Source organism: Diadema setosum, chromosome 4 (genome assembly GCF_964275005.1).
Source record: "Diadema setosum chromosome 4, eeDiaSeto1, whole genome shotgun sequence".
Taxonomy (NCBI): Eukaryota; Metazoa; Echinodermata; class Echinoidea; order Diadematoida; family Diadematidae; genus Diadema; species Diadema setosum.
The window spans coordinates 4689195-4701093 of record NC_092688.1 but is presented as its reverse complement, the minus strand read 5'-3'; the positions used below and the strand labels follow the sequence as shown (position 1 = coordinate 4701093).

At 35.5% G+C, this 11899-nt stretch overlaps 1 pseudogene; it reads left to right on the top strand.

Annotated features, from left to right (window-relative positions):
- The first annotated feature begins 799 nt into the window (after positions 1-799).
- Positions 800-1557, top strand: LOC140226777 (uncharacterized; annotated as a pseudogene).
- The last annotated feature ends 10342 nt before the right edge of the window (positions 1558-11899 follow it).

Here is an 11899-nt window from a genome sequence, read left to right as displayed (position 1 = left end):
ACTTTTTATCTTACTTGTATTTCATAGATAAAGTTGTGACTGTGTTAGCTATTCATGTTCCAAAGTCGGGACAAAAATCTTATAATTATAAACGAAATCCCAAACTAACGCGGATTTCAAAGTCCTTCTTAATATTGCGTTCAATTAGTGACAAAGATAATTTAGTAAATTTACATTATACTTATTAGGTCTAACAAACACAACAATCACACAATCATACAACCTAATATATTGCGTATGCGATATAACGAAGAATCAAGAAATAAACTTATATCCGTGGAAAACCCTGAACTTAATCAATGCCAATGCACAGTGTGCTTGCATAAACTGTTACATGTAGTTATACATGTCCTACGGCTACTGAACTGTGTACTGTGCATATCTGTAGCGGTGCTGAATGCTACAATTCTGTATGTGCAAGTTGTACGTACTTCAGTCGCCTAGAGACACAGTGTACTGCTTGTAGAGTATCTCATGTGACATCTGAAGTTAAGCCACATCTTCTCAGAACTCAAAACCTCCCGTGATTATCACCAATGACTATCACAAGTGTTCTTCACGTGACGGTATAGAAGTAAGAGTAAGACCTACCTCGAAGTGAAGATGAATTGACTTTTGCTCTACAATCATAGTCTCAGAGTGCCAATGTGGATTACAGCTACAGTCCACTGGCTGCTTTTCTACAGTCAGTATGCCTGACCTCGCCATTTCTGTTCATCACTGAGTATAGCACCGTAATAGTCATCACTCCAGGTTCCAGTAATACTGTCACACTGTCTGTCGCACTTGATACCCCAATATGGAGACCCGCAAAGGGAAAGCTACAAGTACTGAAGCTATCATTCAGGCTTTTGGAGAGTATATCCAGAGTCCTGATTTCCTTAAAGCCATCGAAGAAGCTGTTGAGAAAGCCATGAATAAACAAATGACAAAGTTTGTCCAGCGCCTTGACCTAGTTGAGCAAAAGTGCACCAGTCTCAAGGAGAAGTCCGATCAACATGATGGCTGCATCTTTGACCTGGAAGCATCCCTCAAAGCAAAAGATGCTGAAATAAAACGTCTCACAACCGCTCTTGATGATCAAGCAACAGCTGTCAACAATCTCAAACTGACGATGAATGAAGCAGAGCAATATTCCCGCCGCAACTCCCTGAAGTTCCATGGTGTCAAAGAGAGCAGACTAGAACACACAGACCAACTCATCCGCCAGCTCTGTTCCGACCAGCTCGATGTGCCCATTACTCTCAATGATCTTGACAGATCGCATGGTGTTGCCCCCCGCAACGACATCGCGACATCCCAGCCGTCAACCTCCAACAATAACAGCAACAAGCCACGCACGATCATAGTGAAATTCAGTTCTTACCGTATTCGCAACGCGGTCATCCGTACCCGTAGGAAACTCAAAGGCAGTGGTATGTCTGTTACGGAAGCTCTCACTCCCATGAATCAGGAACTCCTCTGGTCAGCAAAAAAAAGATCCCAAGGTCAAGGACGCTTGATCAATGGATGGACGAATCATCGTACTCTTGCCAGCAACAAACAGAAAGACAATAAAAAAAGACCATCCGTAGTAAATGTGACTTGGAAAAGCTTTGACATGGGCCTAAATTGATCCCAAATAGGCACTCAGATATTGGGTAACTTGTTGAATTTTGTATATTTTTTTTTTCCTTTTTGAATTATATGTATCTCTGATTTTCTGTATAACTTTTGCACTTTTCTTCTTTTTTTTTCCCCTTTTTTTCCCCAAATGTTTGAGCCTTGTAATAGTTTGATTACTCAAGTGGTCAAAGACAACGGAACCTCAGATACTTTACATACAAATACTCCATCAATTGTGCATGATGATGTGAGGGTTTCTCCCTTAACATCTGTTTTTCAAGAAGAATCAACCACATCTTCCAATTTCTGTAAACAAAATGAAAATGTTGAAAATGAAGAAACTCACTCAAGTGTAGTCAAGTATTATCTGGCTAACGAGTTTGATGTAACAGTTCAGCAATTAATGTTAACAGATAATTTTAGTATGTTACATTTTAATGCAAGGAGTCTGTCATTTCAAATTTTCAAATTTTGATCAAATTCACAGTTATATCTCAAGTATCCAACTTTCGTTCTCAGTGATAGGAATATCAGAGACATGGATAAACTCATCTTTGACTTTACCATTTGTGATTGATGGCTATAAATTTGTCCATGTGGATAGACCCAGTGGCCGTGGTGGTGGAGTTGGTTTGTTTATACATGAAAGTTTGAATTTTACGATAAAGAATAATTATGAGGAATGTGAAGGTGTTGATTATCTGATTGTAGAAATCGAACGTAAATCCTATAATAATATAATTGTAGGAGTTGTGTATCGACAGCCCAAATCATCAGTGTCTGCATTTACATCTTTCTTTGATAATTTGTTGAACACTGAGGATTGGAAGAGTAAAAAAGTGTACCTTATGGGATATACTAATATTGATTTGATGAAAAAACAAGACAATGCACAGGTATTTGATTTTGTTAATACAGTTGTTTCTTCCGGGTTTTGCTCAACTATAGACAAACCCACATCTATACAAATGATGTGGGATACTGTAATCTGTGTGGTATTTTATTGACTGAAATATCAGATCATTTTCCTATTTTCTATTTATCTAATGAAGCTGTCTGTGATGATAATGTTGAGCAGGTATCTTTTTGTTACAGGAAGGTAACGAGGGCAAGTATCGGTGAGCTAATAGAAGGATTGAAACAACAGATTGGTCAGATGTATATAAGGAAGATGATCCTGGTGCAGCATATAATGTATTTTGTGCAATATTTACAGGTTTATATAATACACACTTGCCGAAAATTATTAAGCATGTGAGGAAATGTAAGAAAAGTAGGAAACCATGGGTAACCTCTCGTATTTTAAAGATCATCAATAAGAAAAACAAAGTTTATAGAGAATATCTTCAATGCCCATCAGAATATAGATATGAAAAATACAAGAAATTACGTAATCATGTTACAGCTTGTTTGCGAAGAGCAAAAAGGAGTTATTATTTTAGTAAATTTGACTCAGTAAAAAATAATTAAAAAAAGATGTGGTTTCATATAAATTCTATACTCGGCAAGAAAAATAATGTGCAAAGTGAAGGTATCACATTTGATGGTAAATATTGTAGAGATTCTGATGTAATTTGTGAATGTTTTAATGATTTTTTTATTCAAACTGGATCTAAAGTTAATGAGATTGACAGTGGAAGAATTTATGATTTTTATGGATATCTGCAAGAACCACTGTCTCATTCTTTATTTTTAAGCCAGTGACAGAGGAAGAAATAATTAGAACTGGTAAACTGTTGCAGAACGGGAAGAGCAGTGGACATGATGACATCAGCCCAACTGTTGTCAAACATGTACTACCGTATATAGTTAAACCTTTACATCATATTTTTAATTCCTCACTCAGTACTGGTGTTATACCATCTGAAATGAAAATTGCCAAGACCGTTCCAGTTTTTAAAAAAGTTGATCCAAGTTAGTGCAATAATTATCGCCCAATATCAATTTTACCCTGTTTTTCTAAAATTTTAGAGAGGTTGGTGTTTGATAGATTAAATCTATTTTTAATTAAACATAATGTGTTGTATGACAGCCAGTATGGTTTTCGTCACAATCATTCTACAGACCTTGCCGTTATTGAAGTTCATGATCGAATCCTGGATGAGTTAAATTCGGTGAATGAGGTCATTGCAGTCTTTATGGATTTATCAAAAGCTTTTGATTCTCTTTCACTTATATTTTGTTGGAAAAATTATATTATCATGGAATACGAGGTGTTTGTTTTGACTGGTTTAAATCATATCTGTTATATAGGATACAATACACTGTATTTAATTCTTGTACATCCACACAAAACATTATTAGTACAGGAGTACCCCAGGGCTCAATTCTTGGGCCATTATTGTTTTTGTTTTATATTAATGATATTGTAAATGTTTGTTCTGATTGTCGTTTTATTTTATACGCTGATGATTCTACAGTCCTTGCATCTCATAAAGATATCAATGTGTTGATTTGTAATTTGAATAGAAGTTTGGCTCAGATATCTTCATGTTTTAAAACAAATGAATTATTTTTGAATATTAGCAAGACACAGTGTATCCGTTTTAAAAGGAAAGGTGTGCAACAGGATATTGGCAATCTGTCTGTCAAAATAGATTCAGATTCTTTAATGTTTTATGATTCTGTAAATTTTCTTGGTGTCACATTGACTAGCACTTTAAGTTGGAAGGAACATATTAATTATGTTTGCCAAAAAGTGTCTCGTTTTGTTGGAATTTTAAACCGGTTGAAATATGAATTGCCAAAATCTATATTATTCATATTATATAATTCTAATGTTTTATCACATTTGACATATTGTAATTCTATCTGGGGAAATACATATTCTTCCCACTTGCAAAAGTTGATAGTTTTACAAAAGAAGGCTATACGTATCTGCACTGGCTCTACATATCAAGCGCCTACATCTGAATTATTCAAGTCATTGAAAACTCTGAAGTTAATAGATATAAATAAGATGCAAATTGCCTCGTTGATGCAACGTTATCATTCACAAACTCTCCCTCCGTATTTTATGAAGATGTTCATGATTAATGCTGATGTTCACAATCATTATACTAGATCATGTTACCAGATTCACCGATGGTCTTTCTCAAATGATAGGTCCAAATATTCATTACGGTATACTGGACCTTTATTGTGGAATGTTTTTAATGTACAATTTAATAATATTTTTTAAAAAAACAGTATAAAAAGATTCTTCTTAGTTTAAACTGAAGTTCTATGTGAAAGTATCGGTTTTAGATTTTGGGTGATATCCTCATGTATCTTGGACCATGTTAATTTGTCTGTTTGTTTGTTTCTGTATTTTATTGCTCGTTTGTTTCCTCAGTTCAAATCTGTTTGTATATTATTAGGTATGCACAGTCTTACAAGCCATTTAAAGGCTTTCTTAAAAAATGTGCATTCCATTTTTCATCACTACAGTTGTGTACTTTGTGCTGATTTGTATAGCATATGAATCTAATAATACCTTGTGTTCACGTAGTCTTGATTTTTATATGTCATGTGTTTTTTTTTTAATCCTTGTGGAATGATGGAAATAAACGAAACGAAACGAAACTAGTAATGCATTATTTCGCCAATAAGAATGAGTTTATTGGCGAAATAATGCATTATTAGTTTATTTCTTGATTCTTCGTTATATTGGAGCCAATACGTGAATTCGCAACATATATATATATATATATACATATATATATATATATTTTTTTTTTTTTTTTTCATTTACCTTTAAGAATTTACTTTGTTAAAAAAGGTATTTCCATAAAATTGTATATAACGGATCTGAAATAAAAGAGATATGTTTGAGTGGAGACATATATTTCCAAAAAAAAAAAAATGAGAAGAAAAGACGACATTTCGTAGAATATAAAATGCTTCTTAGCATTCTCATAGTGATGAGTTGAAAAGAGCATAATATTTTCAAAGTCACGGATTTGTTTTATCATCATTTGGGCTCATTTATGTCTAGCTTGCACATTAATTTTTGAAGAGTCCTAGATGGAAATCGAAGGTTGTAAAAAATATACTTTGTATGATATAAATGTAGCTTATGATATTTCAATGTTACGTTCCCCCGACCTAATCCCATGTGAGTTTTATCTCCGAGGAAGATGGACAAACCCGAGGCAAAACATGTTAAAATTTCAATGTTACGTTCCCCCGACCTAATCCCATGTGATTTTTAACTCCGAGGAAGATGGACCAACCCGAGGCAAAAGAAACCCTATCGAAGTCAGAACTGGAACACGGATTGTCTGTCCACTGGCGTAGCCGGGGGGGGGCGCCCCCCCCCCCCCTAAAATTTGGACCGGGGATTTGGGAGGCGGAAAAAAAAAATTCGTGTATACTGTATGCATGTAAATGAAGCGGGTCTCCCTTTCAACCTTTCATCAAGTAAGATCATAATTTTGTCAATATTTCAATTAAAGTGTGCACCAGATCGTTGAATTTCAAAAAAATTTTCGAAAATTATACAGAATCTCCTTACACAGACTTGCTACACTTCTCTTCGTATGCACCGTACACCACTGTACACATCGCATGCACGTGTATTACAATGCGTCGTACGACGTGTGTGTGTGTGTGTGTGTGTGTGTGTGTGCGCTCGCGCGCGCGCGTGTATGTATGTATGTGTGTGAGCTCACGGTTACGATGTGGCTCGAACGAGCCACATCGTATTTTTTTTTTGATACTCAAAAAAAAAAAGTACAAATGCTCGAAGGCGTGGAGAAATAGATTTCAAATATACGTATTTTGTTAACGTACACGACTTGAAGGTGGGAACTCGGCATTTTCTAATTGATGTATTTCTCTCCTATTTTCCTATTGTATCAACACAATATCGCATGAAAGTGCTACGAAAATCAAAAAATAAGCATCTTTTTGTCGCTCGGCCCACGGCCTACATCTGTATATCTGAATATCACAGCCCATAATGTAATAACGCCTAAAATGGCAAGGTGATCTTGTGACACTGAACTTGGAGAATGTACTGGAAAAAAGAAAGATACAATTAATAGTCATCAAAAGGAGTAGAGCAACGAGGATCTGAGGAAAATAGGGCAAATGTTGTCTTAAATCATTTTCATGTGACTGTTTACATGTCATGTACTGTGGCATCTTACACAGTTGAGAAATGCCTTTATATTATTAGACTTTGCCTTCCTTTTGAGTAGTGCTTCCAACCTGACTTACATACGAAATTATCACAGGGGACGGTTTCTTTTTTTTCTGTCAGTTTGGGTGAAAGTTCTATCTTGGAAGACCAGTGCGAATTTTAGTCTCTAATATATCGTGAGCACAAGTCAAAGAGAGAAAATAATTCTTTTGGGAAACAACTGGAACTTCATCGACCAAGCAAAGAGGTAACACCATAGATATCTTTTAAAATACCTTACGAATTCTCGGTGATCAAAACTAATCAATCTATAAAAAGAATAAACAGGAATACACGTATGAAGTGATGAATCTAAGTAATATTTGTTTGTAATGGGAGGTTCTTAAAACACCTGTTTTTCTGAAGGTTACTATCTCTATCGGTGTCTGTGTCTTCAACTCACTGCTTTCAACGTGTGTTCAAGGAAAAGGAATGGAATTTTGGCAATCAGAGCAGTTGTGATGGTGGTTTATTGGTAATAATATATGATTTCTTCGTAGTTTAGTAATTACGACTGGCAATGAGAATTAAATAGCAATAATCATGACGATTGCTGCATTAACATCATTGATAACAGCTCCAGTGACATGAACATTGTTGATATTACGAAAGACACGCACTTGTTTGTTGTTTATGCATGAAGTGTTTAATGTGCATTCATATCTGCAATCAAAATGAATCTTTGTTACTACTGAAATTTCTTAAGTATCAAAAAAGAACAACAAAAAAGAATCAACCACAAGGGCTCTTCCGCTACAGTGAACACGGTAAAAAAAGAAATTTATTCATGTATATATATATATATATATATATATATATTATATATCATTAATTATTACATTATATATGTATATATAATATATATATATATATATATATATATATATATATATATATATACATAATCATGTATACAAAAGAAAGAAAGAAAGAATGAAAGATAGTTTAGTTTATGGATCGTTAATCTAAATCATGTCATCATTCATTGTCAATCGAAGTAGACAGAAGTTCTCGTTTGTTTTGACTGGAATAATGTGTTTATTATTATGTACAGCGTGCGGTACAAGATGGTACAAGGATACCAATTAAGAATATGCATGGATATACTTAACTAGACTAGTATCCAATGAATGTTTTGCACCACCAGTACTAAGTAACGTGCTGTGAATAACAAAATATGAATTAAAAAATATTAGGTAGTAGTATGATAGTTTGACAACATTTCCAAAACATTCTCAACGATACACATTTATTTACATTTAAAACGCCACGGCTACTCAATGAGTAGATGAAATTGGTCTTACAGTTCCATCATGTTGATGTGGTTACACAATAAGTCATATGATGTTAATCACATTAAATAAACAAATTCTTAATTCGATGCTACGAGTACCTATTTCCCATTTCATCCATTTTCAATTCTCTTATGCTGTTCATATACTGCCTATCGATCATTCTGCTTGACTTAATTTCATTTGATATGATTTGATTTATTCTCTGTATGCCATTTTTTCACGCACATTAATTATCCACAATTTCATTAAAATGATACAAAATAACAGTACTAATTATGACTATTCTCGCAATTATCAAAATTTTCGTCAATTATGCAATACATCTGTAATATAATTACATGAGTTACATCTTAATTTGCATACAGAACGATTGCCATGAATAAGCACAAAGCTTTACTGTTTGGCAACTGGTAGAGAATAACAATACAATGAAACCACAAAAACACAAACAAAACAAGGGGTACGACATGATGTTTGTGGAATAAGGGTTAGGGAAAGAGAAACAGAGACAGACAGAGAGAGGGAGAGCAGGGGAGGGGAGGGGATGACAAAAACCTCCCGATACCTGGCTAGGCTTGGTACAACACAATATCAGAAATGCATCATTTAAAAGAAAGTCCCTCGTTACAGCAAGTGACGTCAGTGGTGACGTCACTGTTTTGCTACAAATTTACACAAGACTATCATGAATGGGGCTGCACTACTAGTCATAATAATACCTCAAACATAATCTCACTTAATGCATTACTGAGCGCAGCAACACATGAAAAAGAGGATGGTTTTCGTTATTCCAAAAAAAAAAAATCGTTAATCCGAAAATGAAATAAGGCCTTGATTATTCTGAAGATTCATTATTCCGCAGCACAAAAACTCCCTACAGAGAAATTCGTAAATCCCAAAATGAGATAAGGTTCGTTATTCCGAAGATTCGTTAATCCGAAAATGAAATAAAGTTCGTTCACCCAGAAACTGAATAATCTGTGACGTATTTCCCCCTTTTGTGACCTCTTAAAGATTGTTTCTACGTCATGCATGATTCATCCTGATGATAATGCGTAAGAGGGAAAGGGTACCATACTAAGGTAATGGTAATGGTAATGTTGTTGTTCATTGTTGTTGTTCATTTCCATCTGTGAAGATGGCTGGATAGCCCATATTCAGCTACACTAAGCTGGTCTTCCATGGGGTCCAGTTGGATGTGGGGTGGGACCACTTCACCGGGTTAGACACCCTGCTCTTTGCGATGAATTAATGAAGCGGGATCTTTTACGTGCATGAGCTGTGACTCTCTCATACACGGGACCTCCATTTTATGTCCTATCCGAGGGACAGAGTGTTTTGCCTCTTGCTAGAGGGGACGGTATGTTTACACACAACATTGCTCAGTCCAGACTCGGGTTCGAACCCGGGCCGCGTGATCGTGAGGCAGACGCGCTACCGACTGAGCCAACTCACCGCCCTTTATTATTAAAAAATCATTTGCAGCCATGGAGATGGCTGAATTGCAAAATTTTGTACATTATTATTGGGTAATAAGATACATAATCACACAATCATACGTCGATTGAAATGTAAAACTATACAGTCATTATGAAGAAAACAAAACTAGAAATGTCGCTAAGGCCACTGGTATGCCATAATGCATGATTCTCCTAATAGGTCTATGGTACATGTGGACAATGTGTGATTACATTTTCACAAAATTATCAAAAAGAAATCATCAAAATATCGAAATTACATGTTTGTCACAAATGTGTTGAATGTTCACCTTCCTTGACCTAGGTTTAATTGGATGAACAGGAGAGCACGTATTCGGGGATTTAAGGACTTTAACTTGACTTTGACCCATTCATAAGTTTATGCATTGAGTAATCTTCAAGGTATGGAGAAAAAGTGCAATTTCTGTATTGAAAAGTACATTGTTACCATTTTCATCTGGCCTTTGACCCTAAAATTCATAGGATAATCACTGTCAAGCAGAACATGCATAAATATGTAGTAGGTTTCAAGATAACTTGAGCCACTTCAGATATATGGAGGAAAAAGTTAGTTCAACACTTTCCCTTGATCTTTGACCTTTTGACCTTTGAGGCAAAAAAAAGAAAGAAAAAAAAAAAAGAAAGTTTCCAGAGAATCTCTTTTAGGTTATACATGCATACACCAAGTGTAAAAAAGATAATCTTGCTGGCACTGCACCTTTGTTCCCTGACCTTTGACCCCATGAACCCTAAATTCTCTAGATAATCACTGCCATTCAGTACATATGTTCCATGAAGATACCTTGAACAATTTCCAAGGTACGGAGAAAAAAAGTGAAGTTTTGATATTTTCACTCGACATTTTGACCTTTGAACCTTTGACCTCATGACCCCAAACTTTCACCAGAGAATGTTAATTGGGTAATGCATGTATACACTAAGTTTCAAGAAAATATCTTCAGGCATTGCATAGATATGGTGGAAATAGTGAATTTTTGCATATTTGACCTTGAATTTTTGACCTTTGACCTTGAGCATGTGCACCAAAAAGTTGATAGGCACAACTTCACCCCTTAATACACATACATGCCAAGTTTCATTTGGATACCTCAAAAGGTTTTTTAGTTACGCTGTGCACAATATTCATTACGGACGGACGGACGGACGGACAACCTGAAAACATAATGCCTCCGTCACCACTTCGTGGCGGAGGCATAAAAAACCAGAATGACATCTGATGATTAGAATTTAAAAATTGATCAAATACACTTGTGCATAAACATTGAGAGAATTGCTATTAAAAATTCAACATAATAGTTTCATAATCGTATAATAACATATACAAACACAAACAACTTTCAGATTATGTTTATACTGAAAAGGAAAGGGAATGGGGGGGGGGGGGGAGGGCAGGCAGTGACCATATGGAAGATATTATACACTTGTATATGGAGAAGGAGAGAGAGGAAGACAGAAAGGGTAGGAAGGAGATACCAAGAGAGATAGAAAGAGACAGAAGAGAATACTGGGAATGACACGTGTTTTAACAGATAAATAACAAAATGATTTATTTCTTTACCGTCTTATGTTTCTATTCAAATCTATTTCATATAACCGCGAAGGGGGCACAACCGGACCTCTCGCCTCGGTAGAGCCGGACAATAGCGCGCGCCCGGTCGGCCCGGGCCCCCTTCGCGGCTATATAAACCAGCGAAGTCTATGTTCATTGCCTGACGAAGACTAGCAGTTAGCAGTCGAAACGTCGCAACCTCTAAACGTTTGCACATCGTAAGACAACTGATTACTTTCTTCATTCATTCTTCACCACGATGAACCTCTTCCAATCCATTGAATTAAAATTATCTTCTGATAATCTACAATCTAAATTTATAATCTCAACCAATATCACACAACAATCTTAATTTAACGCGTTATAAAAAAAAAAAAATGTGTGTTATAAAGATTGCACCGTTTTGAAAAAAAAAAAGGAGGTAAGGGAAAAATATTTGTTTCAGATCAATAACAATTACGTATTACGATTGTATTCCAGCTCGTCCAGTATGTGTATCGTGTGTGTTTGTGTGTGTATTAGTGCACGTATGTGTGTGCATATGTTTGGGTTCGTGTGCGCATGACTTCACTGCATAACTGCGTTTTTGTTTTTTGTTTTTGTTTTTGTTTTTGTTTTGTTTTGTGTGTTTTTTTTTTTGGGGGGGGGGGTAATAAGAACACTGTATATTGGCACTAAATGAAGTTTATTTCACATTTGGAATTACGAACCTTTTATCATTTTCGGATTATCGAACATTATTTCATTTTCTGATTAACGAAACTTCGGAATAACGAATCTTATCTAA